This window comes from Thamnophis elegans, chromosome 4 (assembly GCF_009769535.1).
Source record: "Thamnophis elegans isolate rThaEle1 chromosome 4, rThaEle1.pri, whole genome shotgun sequence".
Lineage (NCBI taxonomy): Eukaryota > Metazoa > Chordata > Lepidosauria > Squamata > Colubridae > Thamnophis > Thamnophis elegans.
The window spans coordinates 91,722,311-91,746,951 of record NC_045544.1 but is presented as its reverse complement, the minus strand read 5'-3'; the positions used below and the strand labels follow the sequence as shown (position 1 = coordinate 91,746,951).

The 24,641-nt window shown below is 37.8% G+C and overlaps 1 long non-coding RNA gene across 1 annotated transcript in view; it reads right to left on the bottom strand.

Moving 5' to 3' along the window:
- LOC116508323 overlaps positions 1-24,378 on the bottom strand; it is a 28,133-nt gene extending 3,755 nt beyond the window's left edge. The window contains exon 1 of the long non-coding RNA XR_004255310.1: positions 24,026-24,378. This is a non-coding gene — a long non-coding RNA (uncharacterized LOC116508323). The remainder of the gene's footprint in view (positions 1-24,025) is intronic.
- Between the last annotated feature and the right edge of the window lie 263 nt (positions 24,379-24,641).

Here is a 24,641-nt window from a genome sequence, read left to right as displayed (position 1 = left end):
CCAAAGCTTTATAAACTCTAGAATCCTCTAGCGTGTAGCCAAGACTGGAAGCAACTTGATCCAATGAGATCTCAGTGTTCTTTGCTTTTAGAAGATGTTCTGAGAACCCTCCTTTTCCAGGATTCACAGGATCAACAATTGTCTTGTATGCCAAACAAATCACAACTTGTACACAAGTTGTGATTTGTCTGACAACTGTCCTATGAATCCTGGAAGATTGTCAAGATGTCTTCTAAAAGCATATAAACATCACATCATCGGATCATCCCATTTCATTTCTGCTACAAATTGACAGGATTTGAATCTATTTGATTACATCTACCTATGCTATAAATTGAATGCATTCAGACTGATTTAGTCATAAACAATAAACTTATTTTGGACTATAAAAAAACCAAGGAATGTTTTGAGTTAATGTTATCTGAATAGTGAGATTCCACTATTTTTATGAAGTCAGAATAAATAGGATAATTTTCTAGGTTAGGAAGATTATTTATGAATGATCAGATGATTGGGTATATACACATAGACAACTAGTAATGGGCAGCTTCAAGGATTTTGGGCCTCCTTGTGATAGTGGTTTTTGATTTGAACTTGGATTAAATATCCTCTCTAACAAAGAAAGCTATTCAACCAAAAATTGGTGTGCAAATGCCTCTGCATGGGAATCATATGGTACATGATGGAAATAGGCATCTTCTTTGCTTCCTCTTTGTCCTGTTAGTATGTATGTATATAAATCAAATATTTGACAAGTCCTCAAAATATCTAAAGGAAACAAAATCCACATGATGCTGTTTCTAGAATTTTCTACCAGTTGGATGAAAGAGGATATATAACAATATGATCATAAAATAGTGCTTAGTCATGGGTTCATTTGGCCCAAAATGTATCCATTTAGCATTTCTAATCTCACAAATTCTTGGAAGGTTGTTTTAGGTCTATACAATGATTGTTGCTTAGTCTTGCCCACCTTGAAGGGCTGACAATATGGTTCTGTTGATGAATTGTAAAATGCAGATTGGCGACAATAGATACCAGCACTTTAAGAGTAATGTTTCACAGGAATTTTCCTTGCATGGGACCCTTAATCTGCTACATACTAATTGAGAATTAAATCACACAAGACCTCCTGGGATCAGATGAAAACTACTTCTAATATTCCTATGCAATTATATGCCAAGTAGCACAATTTCTTAAAAGCTGAGGCTGGAAGAATGCTTGGTTCTGTATCTGAGAAGTTAAAACATTTTATCTCTTATCAACACACTTTATTAGTTTCTTCCAGGAGGATAAATTGTATCGATTAGTTCACGTCACACTTGTGACTTGGCAGCAGTATTAGATACCCGCCCATAAAACATCATCTCCTCATGAATCTTTCATTACCAGTGTGGTCTGACAAGCCAGCAGTAATCATTCCATCCTTACTCTTGTGGATGATGCCACTGCAGAGGCTTCTCCTATTGGATCAGAGTGTTCCATCTGTTTACAATACAGATCCTGAGAGCCTTATCAAATTTCTCCCAGGTACAAGAAGCTTACATAACAATCATGTGCTACTTGTTTGGTGAGGACATTGCAGAAATAAACTGAAATCATTTCCAATTAAACATATGACTTGCAGTACCAAGATGAAATACTGTCATCCTTGCTTACAGCATACTAACTCTTTTACGGAAAGGCTGGGCTTGCATAGATAAGGGGGTTCTTAAAATTACACCTTCCAGTTAATTCCTAATTCTGTTACCGATTCTATATAATGCAGTAAAGAAACCTGGATAGCTGGATTGTAATGCAGCTGTATTGCTTTCCGATACATGCTTTTCAAGCAGAATCATTTTCTAGACAGGTGGATCGGCCTGCAGATGTTATTGAATTTTGAGCATTATTGCTTGCGATGGATGATGTGCTCCTGGTAATTGTAGGGTGATCACTGGTTCCCCTTCCTTGATTAAAAACTGAATTTAAAGTGCAAGAGCTTTCCTACTGCTTGGCCTTGATCAGTATATTGAGAAGGAAAGGGAAAGATAATCATAATTTTCTGAGCTGAGAATTCCAAAAACTGTCAGTCAACTAGTCAAATGCATTAATATGTCTTTAGTAACAGCAGTAGCAGCAGCTTGATGACAGTAAATAGTTGATGAAGATTTTTCCTGAATGGTATTATTTTTCAATGTGTGTGAACAAGATATGTAGGACCAAGTTAGGTAAGAAAAAGAAAATTTGTCTTATATTGCAGTGAAATTATTTCCTTATTCATTTTTTATCATTTCTCCACTACAACTGATGGCAATTTCTGAAATCACCCAACCACTGTGTTAAAATAACAATAACAGGGCCTTATGTCATCTGAATAAATGACTGGGTAAAGCTATAAAAGCACTATAATTCTCTGAGGCAAAAAAGGGCTTGGTCTGGCAGTTGCTATCCAGAGTTTCTGCCAGTATTGCTTCCTATCCCTTGCTAATAGATCTTTTAACTTGAGATTCAAGAAACTGAAACTGGAATTTTTGGAATGCAAAGCATCCCCTTTTAGAAAAAGAGAAGTCCAATATGATGTGCATGTATTTTGAATTCCTAGCTTTGGCATTATTAGCACATCCTGAAGAACAAGTTGGCCAGAAATCTAATTTTATTATACTTCTTTTTTTTTACGAACATATTACACAGTCTTACCATTAGCAAACGTCCCTTGGTAATTTTTCAAACCAATGCAAGTTAATTAGTTATCATCCACTGACTCAAGATTGATTCCTAGTGACTAGAGCAGGGGTGTCAAACTCAATTTCATTGAGGGCCTCATCAGGGTTGTGTTTGACCTCAGGGGAGGGGCTGGGGTGGGCGTGGCCAGATCAATGTCACTTGTGTCGGGAGCACCTGTGGTGGCCCGAGTGCTCTGCCAGTGAAAATGGGCTCCTGAGCTCCGTCTGCAACGGCCTCCTGCAACCCTCTTCCAGCAAAAACGGAGCTTGGGAGGACCCCACAGGACCCCACCCCCAAGCTCCGTTTTTACTGTCAGAGGCACCACAGGCCAGTCCTTTGCTGTTTCCAGGTTGGCCCCATGGGCCAGATCTAAATACCCTACGGGCCGGAGTTTGACACCCCTAGACTAGAGGAACAAGTTCCTGCAGTTTACTGACAATATTGCCATTGTTGTCCTCTTGGAGCTGAGAAAAAACAATTGGCCAAGCAGAACTACAACTCAAGCCTGCCAGTTTCTAGCTGGGTGCCTTATACCACTACACCAAACTGTGTTGAGCCAACATTAAAAACTATAAATTACAATATGAATTAAAGGTAAAACAAGCATGAGAACTAAAGTTGATAGGAAAAAAACAGAACAAAACTTGGAGGGTCAACAAGTACTAAAAAATCCTGAAATGCTGGGAAAATAAAAAGTTTTTCCTTGGCAATAACAACAACAATGGAAAAACTACAAAAAAAGAGAGCTGACATTGCGATGGCATGACGTGTGATCTTGGTGCCCCGAATTTCTGGCCACTGGACAGTCCATTTGGACCTAAATCGTCCTGCAGAGACAGTGATTGAGAAGGGCACCTCCGGCTGATCTCATGGGACACCGCAAAGTCCCTGAAAGATCCAGGAATAGCCCTTTTTTCCTGGCGACAGAAACGCAACTAATGAAGCTGTTGAAGTTGGGACAGCTCCAGAACGGGAAGAAAGCAGAAAGAGAAAGTGTGTCGAATTGGTGAGGAAATTTTATTATTCGAGGAAGAGACTACCCAAGAAAAAAAATTAAGTTAAGATTGAAGACAGAAGACTGTAGGCAGCGAGAATGATCTGCATTGAACTTAGTGTGTTATCCAGTTTCTAATTTTTTTCATGGATGGAACTTTGCAGGGGCTCCCTATTTTTTAAACTGAATGGCTTAATTCTTTCTTCTTCTTTTTTCACTTTGCTTATACTATGGATTAAAATTCTCCTTTTTTATAATGCTTGATTTGATTGATTGGATTGTTTTTGATCTCCATTTAAGGGCTTTTTTCCTTCTTAAGCTTGGAATACAAAGAAGATAATAATAAGGATTATAAAGAGGGTTGTAACAATAGGAGGAAAAGCAGTTACACTGCCACTTAGAGGCTGGAGACTGGATACATTGTTTTTTCTTCTTTCTCTTTGATCACTTGAGATTCAAGGTTCTTTCAGTTTGTTTACTGACAGTGATAGTAGGAAGAGCACAAGTTGTTTATACAGGTATCTTTTGGAAGTTCTATCACTAGCTATTGGAGGGAACATTTTGACTTGAAAGATAATAAATGAACCTGTTTGAAGTTTATTAAAATAGCCTTGAACCATATAGTGACAGCGTCTGCAAAATTGAAAGAATGGCTCAGCAGGAAAAAGAAACTGCAACATTGCAAATGATTATGTTTGAAATTCAAAATCTATTAGTTATGACAGAGAGAATTGAAAAGAGATTGGAGAATATGGAATACAAAACAGAAAAATCTGATGGAGAAACTGAGGATGCTTACCAAATGAAGAAAGTGGAGGACAGAGTTCAAAAGATGGAAGAAAAAAATGAGCAAAGAGATAAGAAAATTGTGGATACTGACAACAAATGTGAGTTGGTTGGTAATGGCAAGAGCAGAATATGGAAAGTGAGATAGAGGGATTGGAACTCTACCCCAGACTTCAAAGCACAGAAGAAAAGAGAGAAAAATTTGACGGAGATAAGGGAGAAATCTGACAGAAGCACTAGTGATAACCAAAGATAAGCTGATGAAAAAAACAGATGTTGGGTTTCAAGCTTTTATGAGATACAAAAGGAATAACATGTTGGCCAGAGTAGTTTATACAAGATTATTAAGAAAGTAACTGGAACATTAATGCTACAAATGGCAAGAGATATAATACCGTACCATTACTGGAAAGATACAGGTTGATACAATGAAAATGCATAATAAAAATTAGGCTAAATTTAGTTTACTAGTAGTATGTATAAAATGAAGTGACAATAGCTATATTAATTAATGATTAATATGATAACAATACATATATATATATTAGTTTTATAATATGAAATTTTATATAACAACACATGAGGATTATGAGAGGAGGTTTAAAGTTTTATCTAGAATATGTATAAAGATGTATTATGATTGGATGATTTTAGGATGATTTAATGGAATGTTATCTTAATTCTATTCTAGATTTGAATATTATATATAAAAAGGATATAAAAAACAATTATAGTCAAATTAAGGTTGAGATATAATAATTGTGATATACATGAATATGCCCTAGAGTTTGTTATAAGATGGCCGGCTATATAAAAGTTAAATAAAATAAAATAAAATAAAAAGATTCTGATTAGTTTAGAGCTCTGGATATGAGGGAATAATCATCTTGCTCAAACTGTGGCAAGCATCTTTGAAAGGATACTGGATTTGCATACTTCTTTTCTAATGTGGTTTGGAAATTGTTTATTAACTCCTTTTTGGCTTTAAGAACCTCTGGATCAACAGGTTTACAGCACAAAATTTGTTTCCTTCAATCCTTATTAAAAGGTAAGGTAAGTTTAAAGGCTTAACTTTTTTAATAAAAAGCAAAAGGTAGATTAAAACTTTAATTTTTGAAAATTATACACGCATTAAGGTCCAGATAAATTTGAAGTAAGATTTTGGAAATAATGATAAAGAATCCTTTCAATGGGAAAATGATTTGTTTTTAATTCTAAACATATAATAAGATAAGAATTTAATAATTGGACACTAGAGGGACCTAGAAGGAGAATTAATGGAGAACACTCAAATTCAACTTACAAATGCAGACTGAAGCCAATTGTTTCATATGAAGGATATTTTGAACAATGGCCTTAGAAGTTAATTTTAAGAGTCTCTGCCTCTATAGATAGGCTGTATTTAAAATATGTTATGGAAGAGGAACTAGTTTTATCTGACAAGATTGAGACTATGAAAGTGGATTTTAAAATGACAGGCTAAAAGAATGACATAGAAAAAGATGTCACAGGTGGACATATCCACCACCCCCACCCCCAAATCTACTGATATGTTAATAATTAAAAGGGATATGCAAATAACAAACCAAGAGAATTACTGAATAATTTTGCTATATCAGATTTAGAAAAGAGGCTTGTTAAAGCTTTGAAGAATTTTGGAGAAAGGACATGGAAAAAATAAAAATAAATCAAGTTCTAGGACATTATTTGGAAGGACTAAAGATCAAAATTGTTAAAAAGGAAGTATATGAAGTTGATTTATTTGATCAAGGTTAAAATAGAGATGTCATTAACTCTGGTAGCTCTTAATGGACTTTGCTGACATCAGGATTGAAATAATGAGGGTTATGGATTTATTTATAAATAAGATATGAGATATGGGAAGAAGAGATCATTTTGTTGTATTTTAACAGAAGGTGATAAATTACTAAATTTGTTTATATTTGTGGTGGAGGGGAAACTCATTTCTTACATAGTTTCTTGTTTTTCTTATATTTTTATTTTTTCCTACTTTGGTTTTTCTTTTTTGCAGTTTCTATTTTTCTTTTTAACCTTTTAAAGCTTGCATTAGTTTCTATTATTTTAATTTTATGTGTGTTCATGTGTGTGTATATAAAAGAAATGTTTTGTAAATGGTGGTACCATTACTGAAAAATGTCATTTTTCTCTAGGCAGTCCATAGAAAAGTACTTTGAAATTGGAAATTATTAGTTATATGCCACCTGACTGCCAGCAACTCTGGGTAGTTATTAAGACACCTTTTCAAATTACCCAACCCAACCCATTTGGAGTTTGAAAATGAAATAACTACAGGCAGTGCTTTTTACCTATCTATCACCCAAAAGCAAAATATCTGTCTCCTACAGAATTCCAAGTTTGTGATATTATTTTTTGATGTTTTTCAGGTATTTTTTGTCATCACAATTGATGTCATGTAGCTAAATACTTCCTTGTAGAGATCTACAACAGAAAGGCATTGCAAAAGGCTGTGATTGAAACCCATGATTTCATTTTCATCATTTATTAACACACCATAACTGCCATGCAAGTAGTGGTGACCTAAAAAAACTGGTTCTGTTAGAAGAGCAAATAATGTGAAGTCAATTTTCACTTTCCACGTCTCTATTTCCCAGACTAAACATATTTAACAAGCAAGATTTCCCTTGTAGCAATGAGCACAATGAATGCAGCATGTTATGCCTGATGTGGCTTCTCTTCTTTCTATACCAAATTCTTGGAAGGTGCTAAATCCTGTTTATGGGCTGCTAGTGCATAAATGAGTCCTGAAGACAGGATCACATTACCAATCTACATTTCTGACATATTTCCCTATCTTGTCTGAAACTTCAGACATTTTGCCGCTAGGTAGGAACAGCACACAAGGTCATTAGGAAATAGAGGTGTTTCATAAGTAATCACACATACCTTGTACTTATCAGTGAAATATCCTGATCTAAATTTTACTTTTCATGTGATGCAAGCAGTGCATAGCATTCCAAGGAGAATGAGGTCAGCAACTTTTGCAGACATCACATCTTTACCTTTGGGCATGGAACTGATGTATGCAATGCCCTTTAAGAAAGTGTATATATATGCATAATGTTGTGACTAAATTGCTTGTGCAAGAGTTTCTTCTAATGGAGGTAAAAAAAAAACCCCACCCCAAAACAAAAACCCAACTGCAGAATACCTTCAGTTTTTGAATCCTCTCCTGTGTGGCAGACATAAAAAGCAGACTTCCCTAATACCCAATGACTTCGAGTTAGAATCACCATACCCAGTTGAGAATACTGGGATTTGTTCTGTCTGCACCTAATGCACAAATCAGAACACCAGTATCAGGAAACTTTTTTCCAAATTGCAGTTGACTAAAGGTCTGATGCAGCCCCCAAAGAACCAATCAGAACTGAAGAAGCTTCTTGGATGAGAAGCGAAACCTCTTCAAGGAAAAATGAATTCCAGCTGCCTTTTGAAAAAAAAACATAATTAGGGACAACCTTGGCCTGGATAACTGAGATTCTCCATAGACACAGCCCCCAAAGAACCACATCCTGCTCCTCATCCCTTGCACTCTGAGCTCTGCTGCTCTCCCTGTCTTATTATACCCCTCCTCTTGGCTTCTTCCCATGCATCTCATTTCTTTCCCAATCCTGTTTGCATAGAAGAGCATTGGTTCTCCTTTCTCTCCTGCTATTTGCCTGCTTTTTAAATCTTTATGTTAGTATTTGTACTGATTCACCACGCTAAAGGGTTCACCTTTCATCTTACTTACTTTTTGTTTGATTGCTGTCTTTTTAAAAGATTTTTAATCTTGCCTTTATTATATTTAACTCAAGGCAGCCAATACACGCAATACTCCTTCCACTTCCTATTTTCCCCACAACAATCCTGTGAGGTGAGTTGGGCTGAAAGCGAGTGATTGGCGTAATCACTCAGTCAGTCTTAGTGTCTAAGGCAGAATTAGAACTGATGGTTGCTGGTTTCTAGGCTAGTGCCTTATTCACTAGACCAAACTGGCCCTCAACTGACTCTTATTTTCTTAGTACTGAGAAACAGCCAGATTAAATCATCAGCCAAGTTTTCTGAACCATTTCATTCCCATCACACCATTTCTTGTCCCATCAAACAAGATGGCATTTGAGTGAAAGATCATCCTTTCAATCAGAAAAGAACCATAACTAGAACAGAAAACATTTCTTTTAGACAGTTGCCTATGGACCACATCCTCTATGATCCGTTCCATCTCTATGATTTCATTATTCATTTTGCTCAAATAGCTGTGATCAACTTTAAACCATTTATTCCTATTTGCAAGAGGGAGAGAACTATAATTATGATAATGGAGTTGATCCTGTTTTCCTCAGTACTATGATAGTGACACTTATAATTGGAATAATTAGCCCAGCTAGTAGCAACAGTTATCCAATCTTGGCTAGTCTTGGAAAATAAGCAAGATAAGACCTGCTAGTATTTGAAATGAGGATTACCTAGGAAGGTCAAGTGTTTAGGGCAAATTAAGAAGGGGAGGGGGAAACCCTTCAAAAATGTAGAAGTAATTTATTTTCATACATGTGGATATATCCAGGTAAATCACCAAACGTCATGCTCACTTTGACTTGGAAAAAATAGAAAAAAACACCTATTCAAGCCAAACTACTTTTATTGATAGAGAATGTTTGACCTGCTATTTCTAAATTATTTATTACTCTTGCATTTTTAACCAATGGTTAGAAGTCTTGCTAGGGCCAGTTAGGAGTTGAAATCTAGCAAATCCTGTTACCCTCTGTGGCTCTTATGATTCTTGGCTGGAGATGATGGCAATGGTAAATCAACAAGCTTGGTGAAATAAATGAATGAATGAATGAATGAATAAATAAATAAATAAAATAAATATAACTGAAAGATGCAAGGTTAAGGAAGACTGCATTAGGAAATACATCTTAGAATGACTATGACTGGGAGTAGTAGGGTTTTTTACGACTAATACTATTTTATTTGGAATAGGCTTCTAAGCACAATACAAGTGTACAATAAAACTATACCACAGTATAGACCAAAATCAACAATGTAACAAAATAACTTTTGAAATCCAAAGCACTTGTATGGCCCTTACACAAGTTGGGGGAATTAGGATAGACTATACCAAAACTATTTGGAAGATAATATCTTTGGAGATTGATTAGTCTGAGTAGGACTGGCACCCTTCATCAACCTCTTATCTAAAGAATGAGACATTGAATATTAGCCAAAAGTTATCTAAGGTGCTTGGATCAAGCTATGCTTTTTAAAAAGAGAGTGTACAGATGATCTATCAAGTCTTTAGCTGCCATTGCATGAAACGTAGAATCTAGTTTAAGATTGGGAATGAGCAATTTGGCCCAAACTATTTAGCAAACTGCTCACAAGAATATGATCTTCCAGGATGCGAGAGCCCAAAAGACAACTCACCCTTTAGTGCAATTTACAGCACACCTGGCTTTCCAAGGAGCCAATAATATGAAGAAGTGATCAGAAAGTACCACTATCGGAAGAAGGCGGGGCTTAGCAGTGAGAAGGCGGGGTTTCAAGCTATTCCTGAAATTCCCCTATTCCGAAGGAAATTGGACGGGTCGTTTCGGACCCAAGCTGTCCCAGAGAGACAGTGAAAGGTTGGAGGAGATCCAGTGACCTCAGAGACGTTCGCAAAGTCTCTGGGGGGTTTGGAATTTAACCTCTTTTGCCAGTTCCTTCTGGATTAGCTGTAAGCTAACCGAAACTGCAGGTTGCCCCTAAGAATGGTGGGAGTGTTTTCAACTGGTAAGCTGATTTTATTACTCAAAGAGATACGGTCCGCATTAAAATCTAAGCTAATTGAAACCAAAGAACAGAAGAATCTAGCGGCAAATTGGGGTTTTTTTTATGGGTTTAGGGCCGGTGGTTACCCTATTTCTTAAATGTTTTGAATGCTATTTACGTGAATAAAGGAAAGATTACTTCAACATTCCCTCTGACTCTCCTTTTTTTTTTATATATATCCATTTTCATTTGACTGTAATTATTATTTAAAGATATTAATAAAAGTAATAATCTTGAACAATACATGCCCACACCAGTGGGAAAAGAAAAAATCAAAAAGAAAAGGCAAAAAAAAAAAAGAAAAAAAGACAAAAACGACAAAGGACAAGGCAGGAAAACAAAACAAAAACAGGTATCTATTATAAAAAAGAAGTATATCAACTGGTTACAACATGCTTTGGTGCTTCTCTTCCATTAACTCATATTAATTCAAATATCTTAACTCAAATATTTACCATATCAACATCATTATACCTCCAGTTTTAATTACCTATAGTTATTTAAACATCCTTCATCCTTAGCTATGCCAAAGAATTAATCCATAACACATGCTGACATTTCATTTACTTACTTGTAAAATCCTCTATTATCATCAAATCCTCATGTCCTATTTTAGCTGAACATCCATAATATTTAATTATATCATATATCATAACATTTTCCCAGTATTGATTAACATTTGATTGTATGTATTTTATTTAGTTTTTTTAATAGTGATAATTATTGTAATTAATACTCTTTATGTTTAATCCAAAAATGTTTTCTCATATCCAATTGTTATTTATCATATCAACTCCACATTATATACATTACTATCAATATCAATTATTATTCAGCTATATCTGTTACAAAAAAGAACAATTAGGTTTAGCTAGTTTTCAATTGTATTCTTCAATCTATCAGCCAATTCCAAATTATATACATTACTATCCATATCAGTCATTATTCAGCTATATCTATTACAAATTAAAGTAATCAGATTAGCTAATTTTAAGTTGCGTTCTTCCATCTGTCAGCCTGTGTCCCTCCAATAGCAAAATCTTCTCAAACCAATTGCCACGCGTTGGATAAATTTACCAAATGTTTTATAAGCAAGTCCAAACAAAGATATCTTCGCACCTTTTGGCTCTGAATGTCGGTGATGAAATAATAATGTTGTCCCGGGCTTGTAAAACTTTTCAAATTGACTTTAATTCTCAGGGTGGAGTTTTCATTTCTCCTGCACTCTGTCTCTTTAAATGAATCTTCTTTATAGCTCCCCCCCTCCTTTCTTCCTCTGAGATAGACCAGACACCATTTCTCATATTTTCCATTTGTATTCAGGAACATTCAAACATTCAACAATCTCAGTTTTTCCTTCATATTTTAAAATCAGATGATCCAATTTTCTTTCCAATCTCTGAAAAGAGTCAAAAAGCTCTCGACATGCGGAAAAAAGAATCTGGAGTGAAACCTTAGATGTATTTCAGACGCCATGATGTGTCGCAGTTAAAATTGCAAGTAAAAACACGCTGGAAACTGTGCAATCTTATCTGATCGTAAACACAGCCAAGTAATAAAAATGTCAGATCGTGAAGGGCTAATTAGTAGAAAGTAAACTTTACGATCCACTTAGAGAGAATCAGAGGGGGGGGATGTCGAAGAGTTCCTTGAAGCGTTTAAGAAATAAAGTAGCCACCAGCCATAAATCCATTAAAAAAAAGACCAATTCGCCGCTAGATTCTTCTATTCTTTGGTTTCAATTAGCTTAAGCTTTTAGTGCGGACAGTCTCTCTTGAATAATAAAATCAGCTTACCAGATGACATCACTTCTGCCATTCTTAGGGGCAACCTGCAGTTTCATTTAGCACGCAGCTAATCCAGAAAGGAATTGGCAAGAGGGGTTAATACCCCCCCCAGAGACTTTGCGAACGTCTCTGAGGTCACTGGGTCTCCCCTCACCTTTCACTGTCGTCTCCGGGACAGCTAGGGTTCAAAAACCCGTCCAAAAATCCTTCGGAATAGAGGAATTTCAGGAATAGCCTGAAACTCCGTCTTCTCACTGCTAAGCCCCGCCTTCTTCCCCTCTGACTCTCCTTAAGTGGGCTGTAAATAAACCAATTTACTATAATTTGGCTTCTTACAATTTGACACTTTTATTGCTTGGCTGTGTTGGTCTAAGATCAGATAAGATTGCACAGCTCCCAGCGTGTTCTTACTTGCAAATATCTTAAAGCTTCTAGCTGCATCACAACATGGCGTCTATACATGCTTCAAATGATTCGTTTCAAATGATTTTCTCCGCATTTCAAAAGTTGTTTGACACATATGAAAGATTTGAAAAAAGCTGGACTATGAAGGATGTTGTATTTGTTTTAAATTAAAAATTAAAAAAATTTATTAAAAAAAAATACCACTATCATGGTAGAGATGTGAATTTGGGCCTTCACCCATATTGGTTCATCTCTGATCATCTTCACTCCTTGTTTCCTTCCAGCATTTATCAAGGTTTCCTGGTAGGCACTTCATCTCCCAAAGCTCCTCAGTAAATCAAGTAACCACGATGGACAAATACATTGGGAAAGAGTGCTTGAGAGCAACCCTATCATGCACCCCAGCTACCTAGGGTTCAACCAGGCTTCCAGCAAAGAATAAAATACTGAGTTCACATATAATCCAGGGGTGTGGCATGGTATGGTATGGTATGGTATGGCATGTGGTATGGTACGGTACAGTATGATTTAGTATATTGCACAAACTCAGCTATGAGTTTGTAAGCTCAGGAGAATAAGTCACTGTTAAGCATAATGGTTTATAATAGTGACTGAACCAGGCCATAATAGAATTAATTTACCACAGTAATCCTGTTTAACAAAATAAACTGTTGAAGAGGCAAGTTAGTGATCCATTTAACATATTGTATCTTTTCAGATTCTATCTTCTAGAACAATACATGGAAGAGCATTGGCTCAGATAGTCTTCCCCATCTTCTCTAATCAATCTACAAACAAAAATATTCTTGGGGAAAATTTGGGGAAAGCACCTTCTGTAAAATTACCAATAATTCCTCAGACAGTTTCTTCATAGTTTGCAAATCACAGTTCTACGGAATTTGCTTCATATTTATTTAGCTTACGTATTTACAAAGAGACAAAGCAGAGAAACAGGCAAAAATATTCACTTGTCTTTTTACCATAAATAAAATGCTTTTGTAGCTAACTATTTTTAGTAAATCCTTCTAAATAACCAAATTTGGATGTTCATAAATTCTTTATTATAGCCTTGATTGCTGATCACAGTATTAAAAAGAAGCCACACAAAAATAATTAAGCGCCACTTTGGGACAAATGCTGAATCACTGCTCTTTTTCACTATGTCACATAGAGTTCTTTGTGTTTCCCTAACTACAAAAAAACAGGAACTTGAATTGTCAACAGTCATGCTCAAGAGGCAGGCAATTAGATGATCTAAGCATCTCTCTTATCATATGGGTCACATGGATTTGTGGTCATGATTTGAGGGAAAGTTCTAAGTGTAGAAAACATTGTTTTTACCATCATTATGAGATGGGTACAAACATGAAAGCTTTTTGGAATATTTTTTTTTTTAAAGTTGGTTGGAAACAGAGTAATGATGGCAAAAATGAGTAATTGTGAGGTTTTATGTCAGTTTAGCTGAAGCAATACAATTAATACAATATTAAATTAGTTTCAATTTTAAGACATATTCTTTGAAATAGTTGTATAACTATTATAAGAGGGAAATTTCACAAAAACAAAGCTTGCTGCTTTGCTCTCTTCCTGCTGCCATCAATACCCCCTAAAAGTCTCTACAGACTGATCCAAAGTGTTTTCTCCCATCTCAGTTGCATCTTCCCCAAAGAAGCCATGTATTCATTTACAGTATTTATGAAATGTATTTGCCTATCTTGTATTCAACAACTCTGGGAAACCTACAGCATGTAATACCCAAAGGGACATTGAGCACCTAGCTAGTGGCTCTACATGGCTGGAAGCCAGTGCAAGATACAAGCTTTCAGTTTAAAGTGTTATATTATCTCAACCTGTTCAATATATACACATAATGTATTGTACATTAGGCTACTTTTGAAGAGCATTCAGAAATTTCAGCTGATGCAAAATGAAGTGGTATGAGCAGTTATGTTCAGCACACAATGAGCTTCTACTCCTTAGACTACTTTCAGATTCAATCTAAGGTGCTAGTAAATAATCTATATTGGGTTATTTGAGGGACTCTCTATTGCCAGGTGGCTGAGATGCGGTGGCTCAGTGGTTAAGACGCTGAGATTGTCTATCAGAAAGATCGGCAGTTTGGCGGTTCGAACCCCTAGCGCCATGTAACAGAGTGAGCTCCCGTTACTTGTCCCAGCTTCCGCCAACCTAGCAGTTCGAAAGCATGTAAAAAATGCAAGTAGAAAAATAGGAATCACTTTGGTGGGAAGGTAACAATGTTCCGTGCACCTTTGGCATTTAGTCATGCCGCCCACATGACCATGGAGACATCTTCGGACAGCGCTGGCTCTTTGGCTTTGAAATGGAGATGAGTACCACCCCCTAGAGTTAGGAACGACTAGCATATATGTGGGAGGGGAACCTTTACCTTTACATCTTGCCAGGTAACATCTATTTGGAAAGAGGACAGCCATAAAGGTCTGGTAGAGAGAGAGTATGTTATAGATCCCGATCATTAAGAAATGTCATCTGATAGGACCCAGGCTCTAAAGGTCTTTTCTGCCACAGCACCCACCCGAACATCATCCCCTCAAATCTTGGATCAGATGCAGCTCTGCCTTTTGAAAGGCTCTAATGACATAGTAATGTCAATGGACCTGCAGATCTGGTTATAGTTTGGAATCTGTTAGATGGTTATACTGATTGAACCATGACTTGTACATGCCTGCTTTTTCTGTTGTTTTTGGTTTTAATTAGGTTTTTCATTTGGTTTTAGGGGTTATTGCATTTTTACTGTTTTCCTGTACCTTGTTTATTGGTTGTGTTTTTAAGATATTTTTAAATATGTGAGCTGCCCAAGTCATATATTTGAGATGTGCAGATATACAAATCAAATGAATAAACAAATGATTGAATAAACCATGATTTGATATGTGGTACAATCAGAAGCTATAAATGACAATTGTTCTCTGAAGAAATGAAAAGCTCAACTGAAACTTAGGTTCCCAATCAAGATGATAACTACCTTTTAAGTCTGGCCTTCAGGTGAAGTTCTCATGAATGAAAAAGGAACACATCTCAATCAATAGATTTCAACTACTTTATTGATGGAATAGGTGGTTCCACCACAAAACCGCGATGCCCTTATCCGTGCCGACATAAGTGCGGAGGCAAATCTGCGGCGTCCGAAGTGCTAAGAAAAAAATGACCCTACTGCCACAACAACAGCGTGGTGACAGAAGGGCGTTCTACATGCTTCGTTCTTTGCCTCCAAAGGTAGCCCTCCTCCTCCAGCTGAGAGCGGCAGCAGGCACGGGGCAAAGCGGGCTGCCCAGCAGCAGCAGCCCGCGGGAAGGGTCCAGGTCAGCCGCGGGGGGGGGGGCAGCAGGAAGCCCTCGGGGGGCCCGAGCGGGGCCACCGACGCCAGCGGCAGAGGAGGATGTGGCGACGCGGCAGCAGCGGCGGCTGAGGCTCTCCTGGGGCCGGTGAAGCGGGCTTGCCCGGCGGAGGCAGGCCGCCCTCTTCTTCCTCAACAACATCTCCTTGGACGGGCAGCCACCCATCCAAGCCGCCCGTCCAAGGAGATGTTGTTGAGGAAGAAGAGGGCGGCCTGCCTCCGCCGGGCAAGCCCACTTCGCCGGCCCCGGAAGAGCCTCAGCCGCCCCCGGCTCCCCTTCTCCTGCGGGTACTCCTCGGCCACCTTCTCCTCTGGGGCGGGTGGGTGACGCGGCCTCCGAGAGCTGCGCTCAGGCTGTGGAGTTCCGCCGCTTCCTTGTAACGGAGGAGGAGGGCTACCTTTGGAGGCAAAGAACGAAGCATGTAGAATGCTCTTCTGTCGCCGCGCTGTTGTCGCGGCGGTGATGACGCGCGGTGATGACGTCGCGGCTTTAGCGATGCGGTTTAATCACCACTTTTTTTACGAGCGCGGTTTTGTCGTGCCACAGGATTAGGTAATATTACTTTGCTTTAATTACCATCTTTCACAGTATAATTACTCCTTCTTAAAATTCTATATTCTTTTTCAGCGAGTGAAAACGCCATCCTTTTTTCTCAAAATGATAGAGTTCCTTCTTACTATTATCCCTTTCTTACTGACAGGTATGAGAATGAAGGAAACAGACCTTTCCAATCTAAGCTGTATCAAAGCTAATAGTCAAGCAAAAAAATATTGTCAATCTTGTAAGTGCATATGCCAATCACTTTTGAAATTTATAATAGCATTAAGAAATCTATTGAGTCTCTGTGCATATACCTATAATTCTGAAAAAACGAGAAAGAAGGTTTTCTTTATTCAGAGTATACATAGGTATGTTTTTTCAAATGTAAAAAAGCCTATCCACCCCAAAATATGCAGGAATCTGGAATGCATTTATCACACCAGTTTTCTTTACTGCCATTACTATAAAAACCTATAACAAGTTTAAAAACAGCTAACTTTCTTCTGCAGTACATGGGAACAAGAAGTGAAAAGTATTACATACCACTGACCAAATTCTAGTGCTTTTAGGTTTAGGTTTATTAGATTTATATGCCGCCCTTCTCCCAAGGACTCAGGGCGGCGTACAACATTAAAAGAAACACATAATACAAAAGTTAAAAAAAATTAAATAGAATATCCCAAACCCAATTAAAATTGACAATGACATTTTCTTTAAAAAAAAATTGAATTAAAATTAACAGTGATCAATAATTTATTTTGTTTTGTTCAGGCCAGGCTGGCTTGCTGGAAAAGCCAACTTTTAAGGGCGCGTCGGAAGGACCGGAGGTGGGGGATTATACGAAGCTCCAGGGGCAGCTCATTCCAGAGGGAAGGCGCTCCAACAGAGAAGGCTCTCCCCCTGGGGGTCACTAGCCGACACTGTCTGGCTGACGACACCCTGAGGAGGCCAACTCTGTGGGATCGCACTGGACGGTGGGAGGCTACCGGTGGCAGTAGGTGGTCTCGCAGGTACCCAGGGCCTAAGCCATGGAGCGCTTTAAAGGTCATAATTAGTACCTTGAATCGCACCCAGAAGACAACCAGCAACCAGTGCAGGCCGTCTAAAAGGGGTGTAACATGGGAGCACCTAGGTGCCCCCATGATAACCCGCGCAGCCGCATTCTGGACCAGTTGAAGCTTCTGGATGCTCTTCAAGGGCAGCCCCATGTACAGAGCGTTACAGTAGTCCAGGCGAGAAAGGACAAGGGCATGAATGACTGTGCACAGAGCATCCCGATCCAGGAAGGGGTGCAACTTCAACTTTAGCTTCCTTCACTGAGGAATTCTAGAGAAAATGGCTCATTTTTGGACTGGTGTCAAATTCTGATTGTGATACTACAGTACATTCTTTTCCATATATGACATCAATCTGAATTTCACAATTCATGAAAATGCGGAAAAATAATGACATCCAACCTTTGATTTCCTCTCCAAGTTCCAGTTATCTTCCATTGTTATGCCTAATATTACACACTCAGCCCCAAAGTCCAATATAGTTGCTGGGAACTGATCATTTGTGGCCCCACAAGACATGCAGAGTGACTGTCCTAATGCCCCACATTATTCTTTCTATTATTATACTACCAGCTTGCTTTCTGCAATGATTCTCAGGCTGAAGTGCATCTTTTGCTACCTGTGGAGTTAAGATGGCCTCTGTACTTGCAGATTGTCTGGAGTGGAAAAGAACGCATTTGCAAATTCTAAGTTAATGTTCAACTTTAACTTCTGATAGCTGAACAGGTAGAAATCCAGCCACCAGATTTTGGAAATTAAGAAATGTGTAGGTCACGTGAAAAGACTCAGAGACCACTTTTGCTCAGTTCTGGTTTTTGCTACAAAATTGAGAAATAAAACTAAATTTAGAAGAATCACGGGTACTCCAACTGTTTAATCTATTTATAAAACCAGGAACAGGAAGAGGACAATTATATTAACAAGAACTTGTTGTCCAGTCTTAGAAATGTGGAAAAAGTCCTTGTTCCATGGTGATATAAAAAATAGTGGTTATAGTCACACAACATGCTAAGCTATCGTTTGATTAATGATGACTTATTAATTTAAAGTATTGATTGATTTAAGCAATTTATAGAGCCACCCATGTCAGAGAAGTAACTCTGAACAGTGTACAAAGATTAAAATATCCCAGAAATTAAAATAATGATTGAATGAATACAAATTGCTAAGATAGCACAATATTCCAAACTATAAAACAGTGGATTACAAAATACACCTGCTAGGATTCAGACACTATCCTAAGACAAAATCCAGAACAACTATGTTGTGGTTATGTGTTTATGTGTATGTGTGTGTGTGTGTATTGAATGAAATTGTAAATCTATATACTTCAGACTTACAATTTCATTCAATACATACACAGAGATACATCTATTCACATGTACACATGGCAAAGGAATTAACTCAAAGAACTAGTGAACTGTTAATGTGAAAAATTGAGAGAATTAGAGGTTTTGAATGTGGGACAGAGCATTTGGTTATTTCAAGAATGAATTTGGGGGGGAAGGGGAAATGAACAGGAAAGAAAAGGCAAAACAAACCAGAGTTATAGTAGAATGATTGCAGAAGAAGAAAATATCCTGCATATTGACCAGTTAAAATTCGAGAGGGATAAGTAGTAAATGGGCATAAAGATAGTATGGAAGCTACAACAATTATATTAATGGTTTGAACTTTTGAAAAGGATGAGAAAGAATGCTTTGTATAGTAGCAAGACCAAGAACAAGATTTAAAAAATGAGAATGAGATTAAAGTATAATGTGTATACAAAGAAAAAGGTAAGTTAGTTAGAAAGCTGAAGGAATAGTTAACTAGAAGAGGCAAAGAAAATGCAGTGACATTGATGGAAATTAAAGAAATGTTTTGTAAGTGGGTAAAGATGGCAAAACCAGTGAATGGAATTAAAAATAAAAGTAATGAAATTAATTGGGACAATTCTAAAGTAAGAGAATACTGGAAGGAATATTTTAGAAAGCTTTATCAATACAATGATATTTTGAGTTGAATTGAATTTAAACAAATGCTATAAATTTAATTTATATAAGGAATTGCTATGAATGTTAAAAATAATCAGCCTGTAGATGTAGAAAATGCCTACAGAAATGTTAAAATATGGATGAGGTTGCTTACTGAGTACTACGTGACTTTTCAAACATGTTTTAGGGCTACATCTATGCTTGGTGGTTGAAACTTGAAAGCATGTCATAATTATTTTCCTATAAAAAGAAAAACAGCAAAAATGAGTGTGGTGGGGATGTAATTTATAAAAAATACCTACAAAATATTTGGCAAAATTCTAATCAAAAGAATATGAGAAATGACAATAAGCAACATTTAAGACGTTCACTGTAGTTTTTTCTCAGGCAAAGGATGTGCCTCAAAAAGATTTTACTCTTTAAAAAGTAAAGATATGTATGATTACAAGAAAAGAAAGTTTATTGTGTGCTTAATAATTTAAATTTATGATCAAGTAAATAGGCTTGAATTCTGGAATGTTTTCCATGAATATGCAGTTGATGGTTGTTTCTACTCTACTTAATTATACTGAAGTGAGAGTTTGATATGTCAGGGAAATATAAAAATAAATTTAACACTTCTAAGAAATGCATGTGGTAAAACAAAAATAGATAAGATCTGGAATGAATGGATGCTGAATAAATATAAATTAAATATAAAAATGAGTGATCTGTATAAAAGAAAACTGACTAGTCATATAGATACAACAAATGAGAATCACGTTGCAAAACACATGCAAAGACTGACTAAATTGATACAAAGATAACACTAAGACAATGGTGATTGAATACAGTTAATGAACATGAACTTTAAAAGAAAAGTTTTAAAAACCAAAAGTTAATGTTTTAACAGCTATGTGGATATGTAAAAACAAAATAATTTGAAAAAACAGAAAAGTACGAAGCATTTTAAATGACAACAGCATAAATTAATTTATCCTTATATATGTGTAGCTTTCACAGCTGGTGTCAAGCAAGCAGTGATGAGTTTTCATTCTAAATATTGATGGTCTAGTTTTCTGGTGTCCAGATGTTTCACTGACAATTGTAGCATCTTCAGAGGCAGAGTGCACTTCGTAGTGCATTTCTTGGCCCTTCTATTTGAACTTGGCAAGCTACTCTCTAACTGGACCATATCACAGGAGCCCAAGAATATTGCTTCAAGGTCAGGCAAAAGTTGCAGAATTGGGCACAACTCAACTAACAATTGAATCACTTAGCAACAGAAATTCCAGTCTCAAGTGTGTGATCATAAGTTGAAGACTACCTACAACTAAGACATACTGTACAGTATACTGAAAGCCAACACACATGAGTCATTATTTATATAAAAGTTCCATCATCCTCCCAGAAGTGAAGCATCATCAAAACTCCTACTGATTCATCTAGGACACTGCAAGATTATCAGATGACTTCAGACACCTTGATAATGCTCTATAAGCTAATGCTAGTAAGATCAGGGGAGTAATAAATCTAACAGCAATAAATACACTGTGCATCCAAAGGCAAATCACCCCCAATAGGAAAAGTGTTTCTCCCCTATATTGAGAAAGTTATAGATCATATTGGAAAATTATTAGAAAAATATTTACAAAGAACAGACATAACCTAAGAGCATACTCCAAGCCAACAGATCATCATCAATACATCATCTGATCACTCAAGGATGGCAGTTCATTAGGGTTTTACTACATCCCTTGCAGCTGTGTAAAAGTGTATATTAGAACCACAAGTCCATTAATATTTGGCTTAAAGAACATGGAAGGCATTGCTATAATCAATGTCAAAGAACTTGTCTTGTTCATATTTGACCCACCATCTAATTCAAAGACATACAAGTATTAGCCACCCTGTCAAGCTACCGTGTACCACTTCACAGACATACTATCAAGATCCATAAATGTTCCAATAACTTCAAGGAGGAGAGTTTGGAAATCAATAAAACATGGATCCTAGCCTTATGCCACACCATGACTAAATAGCCCTTAGCTAATCACATCAAAAAAAGTAATACTCTGGCTCAAAAACTGGCTAAGGAGGAACAGGTTTTCTTGGATTTCTCCAAAAGAGATCCATCCTACGTCTGGATTTATTATAGGCCACCAAGTTATTGTAAATTCTTAGCACCAGCACAGACAGATTTTCTTTATGCCAATCTGTCCCTCCTTTGGCCCTTCAGTTCTTCCAACAGTGCACTCATCGCTATTGCAACTGCATGTATCCATCTTCCTACTAGTCATCCTCTTTTCTTTTTTTCCCCAAGCATTTGAGCTTTTACAGAGAACTAGTGTTTTGCATAATGGGTCTAAAATAGGATAAGTAGTGTCTGGTAATTTGTGCCCAATAAGACTCTACATTGATTTGTTTGGTGATCCATTTGTTTGGTTTTTCCCCCAATCCATAGTATTCTCAGAAATCTTCCACACCAAAATTCAAAAGTTATTTGTGTATATACTCTTATCATACAAAGACCAATCAGCAGCCTCATTCAAGAAGAGGCAAATCAGGAACCAATTCTCTTGGAAGTTCTTCAAAATAGAACAATCTATATAGATGAGAAATCAGCTTTCTTAGAATTCTGTCATATGGGCCAACCAGAGCATCTTGCCAGTTATAAATAGAACCCAGTTAGTTGCCAGTGAAGTACACTGCAAAGTAGCTCAATCTGTCTCTGAAGATCCCACCAAGACATCCAAAAACCTAGTTATTCAGCCTGAAAGTTCGTAATTGGTTAATTTTCCTCTCTTCTTATTCTAATCTAAACTGTTATTTTTGAGCTGGCATTTATTACTCCTTTTCATAATACAAACACAAGCTTTCCCTTTGGGGTTAAACCACCTTTCACAATATAAACACAAGCTTTCCCTTTGGGGGTGAACAAAAGGGAATCAGATGATGCTTGTGACTACTATCACCAATTAAAATATCAATTCAAACTAAAATATATTCATAAAATGAAAGGTTACAATTTACAACCACCCCCTTGAGAAAAAATAATTGCAGTAGCCGCTGAATTTTAGATAGGAAAAAAATAATAATGTAACCTCACACTACAGTAAACAGAAGCTTCATTTCATAAGGCTTCTAGAAATGTAAATAGTTTGCTAGATTGCCAGGTAATTCCATTGCACCATGATCCTTTATAGTAGCTTCATTACTTCGGAACTGTTACGAAAATAAAATTGCAGCACTCAAGGATTACTACACCTTCTACAGAACTGTAGAAGACCTTTGAGTACCTTTGATCAACAGGAGGGCAAAACTTTTATCGGATAGCCCTCAACTTATGACAATTGAGCCCAAAATTTGTTGTTAAGTAAGACATTTGTTGAGTTTTGCCCCATCTTACAACCTTTCTTGCCACATTAGTTAAGTGAATCGCTGTAGTTGATAAGTTAGTAAACCGGTTGTTAAATGAATCTGGCTTCCCCATTGACTTTGCTTGTCAAAAGATTGCAAAAGGTAATCGTGGGACACAGCAATGGTCATAAATATGAACTAGTTGTTAAACATCTGACTTTTGATTGCAAGACTGTGGGGATGCTGGAAAGGTCGTAAATATGAAAAATGGTCATAACTCACTTTTTTCAGTGCCATTATAACTTTGAGTGGTGATTAAACGAACTGTTGTAAATCGGACTACCTGTATGGACTAAAAGTAAAGGTAAAGGTTCCCCTGGCACATATGTGCTAGTTGTTCCCAACTTTAGGGGGCAGTGCTCATCTCCGTTTCAAAGCTGAAGAGCCAGCACTGTCTGAAGATGTCTCCGTGGTCATGTGGCCAGCATGTCTAAACGTTGAAGGCACACGGAACGCTGTTACTTTCCCAGCAAAGGTGGTTCCTATTTTTCTACCTGCATTTTTACATGCTTTCGAACTGCTAGGTTGGCAGAAGCTGGGACAAGTAATGGGAGCTCACTCTGTTACGCAGCGCTAGGGATTTGAACCACCGAACTGCTGACCTTTTCTGATCGACAAGATCAGCATCTTAGCCACTGAGCCACCGCGTCCCACTTACCTGTATGGACTACCTGTATTCAAACATTAATTGTATATGAATAAATTTACACTGAAAAGGAAACAACAATAAGCCTCTGCTTGGATCCTTGGGTATGATATATATATATCATGGGATCCTAGAACACTGTTTCTCAAACTTGGCAACTTTGAGATATGCGGACTTCAAACTCCCAGAATCCCCCATTCAGTTCTGTGGAGTGGCCAAGTTTGAGAAACATGACCTTCCACTACTCTTAGGGGGAGAGTAACCTATGCTGGTACAGCTGCCTGTTAAGTCACCTCTGTCCCAACCTCCTCATTCAGAGCACCAAAAATCCGGACGACCACTTATACGTCTAGACTCCGACGATTCGGGAATCCATTTGCTGCCACCTAACGGTCATCCGGATTCTTGCACTGCACGTTTGCTGGCTCCAGACTCAAAAGACATCCCAAGGTGGTGGTGGTGGGGGAGCAGCCAGGCCAATCGTGGGGCGAGGCCGAAACCCGGTCACCGCCCACCTACCGTTCGCCTGACGTCATTCTTCAGCCTTTTCGGGGCCTATAAATAGTCAAGAGATAATGCGCTTTCCTTTGGAGTAGGCTTTCCGCGGTCACTGATGAGTCACTCCTCAAGAAGGAGAAACAGACCGTAGCCCCGCCCCTTCTGAGTCACCACATTGCAGCGATCTGCTCGCGGTGAACCGAAGATGGAAAAAGCCGATAAGGGAGGGAGGTGTGTTTCTTTCCTTGCTGCCTGCATTGAAGCCGCTCGCGGCCCGACCGACCTTCTCGAATGCTCTTGTTCCACGACGTTATTCTTTGTTTCACGTCGGTATCCCGCTTGCTATCAAGGCTGAAAGGGACGATACCATCGGCTTCCCGGTTGGCCAGTGACGTGTCTTGTGGGGGCCGGAGGAAGCCTGGGAAGTTGATTGGAGTAGTCGAAGTCTTAAAGAGGCAGCAGATGACACACACACACACGTACACACATACACACACCCCGGTGGAAAAAGAGATGGTTGTTGAAACGTCTTAATAGATCAGGGGTCTCCAAACCTGGCGACTTTAATACTTGTGGACTTCAACTCCCAGAATTCCCCAGCCGGGGAATTCTGGGAGTTGAAGTCCACAAGTATTAA